Source organism: Anopheles arabiensis (assembly GCF_016920715.1).
Source record: "Anopheles arabiensis isolate DONGOLA chromosome X unlocalized genomic scaffold, AaraD3 X_pericentromeric_contig0004, whole genome shotgun sequence".
Taxonomy (NCBI): Eukaryota; Metazoa; Arthropoda; class Insecta; order Diptera; family Culicidae; genus Anopheles; species Anopheles arabiensis.
In genome coordinates this window covers 72,501-77,500 of record NW_024412082.1, presented here as the reverse complement: position 1 = coordinate 77,500, position 5,000 = coordinate 72,501, and positions in this window count along the sequence as shown.

Sequence of the window (5,000 nt, the reverse complement as noted above, 5' to 3'; positions counted from 1 at the left end):
TTTCCAAGTTGTATTATGTGTTGACTTAGTTGACGTGTCATGTGCTTGGATGATTAGCGTACGGGTCATGTATGGTGCGCTTGCTTCAGTTGAAGGGATGTACTAGTACAGTTGTATTAATCGTTTATTTCACGATCTGGTCTTTTGGCTGGATCGTGAAAAAACTAAAGTCCCAAATCCTGAACTCGAGAAGAAAGCGCCAATGACAACGTTTTTGACTGGAGCTCCCTAGCATTCGGCTTTTTCTACTTTGAAGGGATGCACTGTTGTATGAATTGTTTATTCACGAACTGGTCGTTTGATTGGATCGTGAAAAAAACGCTCAGTCCCAAATCCTGAACTCGACAGGAAAGCGCTGATTGCAAACATTTTGACTGGAAGTCCCTTGAAAATGGCGTTTTCGTTATTGGCATTATGTTGCACGTTTATTGTGGCTAGAACATTAATTATTCACAAAATGGCACCAAAGCTTGGCAAAAGTCGCGAAACACTCCTATCTCGACGCACCAGCAATCGCAACTTGATGCAAAATAAATTGCACGAGCTAATGATACTTGTACCATGCACAGTACACCGTACCAAAATATACCCCTGAAAGTGTGCAATTTGGTGCTACCCTAGGGAATATGTATGGAGAAGCCTAGCTACGTGTGTCGCACGTTCCAAGTTGCATGGACGTCGAACAGAGGCATGCAAAAGCACCTATCTGGGGAATTACTCTACGTTCTAGTAGCAAGTGCGATTTTCCGGTCCAGCACGGCAGTACGCCTGCACGCATACACTCCATGTACCAAAAATGTACCAACCTAGGCGTTGCTCAGTAGCTTTTGGCGGCACATAGAAAAAGTATTCGAGTTCAGATTTTTGGGACTTAGCGTATTTTTAAAACTAATAACGAAAATTAAATTTTAAATCGGTAAACGGCTAGGAGTTGCTCAGTAGCTTTTTGCGCAACGTGGCAAAAGTATTCGAGTTCAGATTTCTAGGACGTAGCGTATTTTTCAATCATAATAAACCGAATCAAACATAACAATGATGAAACTTACACCATGTCCCAAGGTTGTGCACAAAACGTAACGATAAAGTGCTGGCGAAGTTAGAGGTGCACCAAAATTGTGTACCGATCAGGGAAAGTACTCTACGTTCCTATGATTTGGGTGAAAAGTGTTATTTAACTGCTGGTTAGAATAGACAGTTGCTTATCATACACATCGCAAACGAACACCCCTTAGTGAGCATTAGCAAAAGTCAATTGCACAAAGCAAATGCAATACAAACTGATCAAGTACATTAAAGAACGCTACGTAGCAGGACTTCTTTCCAAGAATGGTGTCCGCAACGGGAGGGCAAGCGTCCTTCCCAGGTTTTCCTAGTAAACCTTGTATGGTAAACATACCCAAGCGTGTCTGTAAGCACGCAACGAAAGTCACGAACGGGCACATACCTAGGGAATGTACTCTACGTACTTGGACTTTTGTCCAAGAATGGTGTCCGCGACGGTCGGGCACTGCGACGCAATAACCAAATCCTAGGATTGTAACTTTAGTGTGCACAAACATAAACATTAACGCGTTCGCTCGGGCTGCGCCGTCCGTGTTGAACACAAATGTGGGTGATTATATGCGTGGAGGGACAAAAACATACGAGGAGGAGACAGTTTTCTGCACGATGTGCACAGAGCTCATTTCGTCGTCCCGGGCGAATGGAAAAACACAAACATCGCGAGTATCGTTCTAGGTTTCTGTCTATAAAAGGGCAGGCCAAAAGGTGACCGGTTGAGATAAGCATTTTAAGCATACAAACACTTTATTGGAACTTTTGATACAAAAACAAGGTACGTACATGTAGGTTGTACCAACATGGACATCTATGAACGCGTACGCTCGGGCTGCGCCCTCCGTCTTGTACTTTCCTGATCGGTACACAGTTTTGGTGCACTGCTATTCCGACCGGCAACTTGTACCAACATATACATCCATGAACGCGTACGTAGTGTACTTTCCCTGATCGGTACACACTGTTGGTGCACGGCATAAGAAAAGAGCTAAAATGGTCAAACTCAATCCATTTCAACAATAGATAGTCGATAGTAGCTGTGCCGATGAAGTAGGGCACGATGCAAGTTAATGTTGTTTAATGAATAACATGTCCGCCATACATTTCAGTACAAAATTGCTCGGTCAGACCTACAAAGTGCTATATCTCGAATACGAGGCGTCGGACTGGGGGTTGTAGAACAATTTTAAGTTCGTCTAATGATTCTACATCCGATTCTGGATAGCGGTTTTTGACCACTTTTCAATATTTTGTGACACCCCGAACCTAGGGGCAGCTCCTAGCTTTTTCAAAAATGTGCACCGATCGGGCCGGAGAGCTCGTGTGGCTCAAAACATGTTTTCGCTAAAACACCTCAAAACGTGTCGAGAACGCACCCTAGCTCTTGTTTTCAAAAGTTATGGCCATTTAAAGTGAGGTGGTTTTGCTTCAAAATAGCTATTTTACCCGTCCCTATGGCCATGCTTTAAATTTTCACGAAAATGCCAGGTCAGACCTAGGGCGGGCCATATCTTGAATACTAAACGTCGCAGACATTGGTCGTAGAACAATTTTAAGTTCGTCTAATGATTCTACATCCGATTCTGGATAGCGGTTTTTGACCACTTTTCAATATTTTGTGACACCCCGAACCTAGGGGCAGCTCCTAGCTTTTTCAAAAATGTGCACCGAACGGGCCGGAGAGCTCGTGTGGCTCAAAACATGTTTTTCGCTAAAACACCTCAAAACGTGTCGAGAACGCACCCTAGCTCTTGTTTTCAAAAGTTATGGCCATTTAAAGTGAGGTGGTTTTGCTTCAAAATAGCTATTTTACCCGTCCCTATGGCCATGCTTTAAATTTTCACGAAAATGCCAGGTCAGACCTAGGGCGGGCCATATCTTGAATACTAAACGTCGCAGACATTGGTCGTAGAACAATTTTAAGTTCGTCTAATGATTCTACATCCGATTCTGGATAGCGGTTTTTGACCACTTTTCAATATTTTGTGACACCCCGAACCTAGGGGCAGCTCCTAGCTTTTTCAAAATGTGCACCGAACGGGCCGGAGAGCTCGTGTGGCTCAAAACATGTTTTCGCTAAAACACCTCAAAACGTGTCGAGAACGCACCCTAGCTCTTGTTTTCAAAAGTTATGGCCATTTAAAGTGAGGTGGTTTTGCTTCAAAATAGCTATTTTACCCGTCCCTATGGCCATGCTTTAAATTTTCACGAAAATGCCAGGTCAGACCTAGGGCGGGCCATATCTTGAATACTAAACGTCGCAGACATTGGTCGTAGAACAATTTTAAGTTCGTCTAATGATTCTACATCCGATTCTGGATAGCGGTTTTTGACCACTTTTCAATATTTTGTGACACCCCGAACCTAGGGGCAGCTCCTAGCTTTTTCAAAAATGTGCACCGAGCGGGCCGGAGAGCTCGTGTGGCTCAAAACATGTTTTTCGCTAAAACCCCTCAAAACGTGTAAGGAACGCACCCTAGATGATAAAAGTGCAATCAGAATGTCAATCGACAACTTTGTTGGGGGTACCATTTTACTCTACGGGCCAGTAGCTTAGGCGCGCCAACAGCGCTTTCCTTTCGGGTTCCCATTTTTGCCCTCCTGGGATTATGATCATTTGCTCATTGCCTACTATAGGGAGGGTACCTTGCTACGAGGTCAAACATGAAGATTGCACCAAATCGTAGTTTTACCTCTATTTAGTCGTAGGAGCATGGTTTGCAGTGGCAGTGGGTCATTAAGCCCCCGTTTGGGTCATACGTCCCCTCCGCGATAAAAATCGTCGTATGCCTATAGTCCGAACTAATGAAGCAAAAGTGGTGTCTGGTGGGCTCTGCCGATGATTTTAACCTATGATTTTGAGCTTCCACCCTATAAAAACGTTCCCTGGAGCAGTACATCACGGGTCTACGGACCCAAAGACTTCGTCGTGATGGTTTCTAGTAAAAAAGTTGTAACAGCTAAGGGTTTTGAATACGCGTATATTAACCATTGCTTGAAACTAAGCTTCGTTGTCTTTAAACTCTGCAAGACCAATCGAACTTCTTAGGGAAACCCGAAGGATTCACGCTAAGCTCGATGAGCTATTATGGGTAGTGGTGCATGATCTGGTGTTCCTTGGATCTAATCCAATGAATAAATTTATGAGGGTATATATGGTGCAGGGCACAAAGCGTGATGAAACCGGGTCTCCCTACCAAATGTGGCATATTTTTTCCTGAGAGCGAAGCTCAGACCCACGTAGGGGAGAGCGAAGTGGAACTTAAATGTTCTATGCAGCAAATGTTCGCCATGCGGATAAACAAGTTGGAATAGTTCAATGTAGTGTAATGCAAACACGAATCGCAAATAACGATACGGGACCCAGAAGCAATTCTGCGGATCCCTCGGGGAGTGGTGAGTTGATATAAATTAGAGGTGAAAGTCCAAGTTGTTCAAGCTCCGGCTCGGCAGCCGATACGAGGTTCCTGTTGGGCTTTGTACATCGCGCAGAGGCGCCGTTCGGTTCTAGCAATGATTCCCGCCACCATGTTCCATGCGTGCAGAGATCCGTTAGAGCTCGTTCAATGTGTCCCGCCGTGATTACGAAAAAGTCCAACAGTTGACCAAGTTGGGGGTGCGTCAAGTAAACGCGCAGAGATGCCGTTCGGTTTAGAGCAATGTCTCCCGTATCACGTTGGAGTTCTTCCACTAGTGCAGAGATCGCTGAACCGTTCAATGTGTCCCGTCGTGGTGTGCTTGTACCGAACACTTAGGATACACCATGCTTTGTTGGTTTGGGATAGGAGTGGTCGCGCAACTGCCTCCACGCCGCAAAGTGCCAGTTCGGATTGAAGGTCAACTTTAGCCGTTCAATGCATCAGTCGGTGGGTGTTCAGATGGCATCACAACTTCCCTAGGTGCTTAAGTTGGTTGGGTTGTAAAACATGTGCACATGCGCAGAG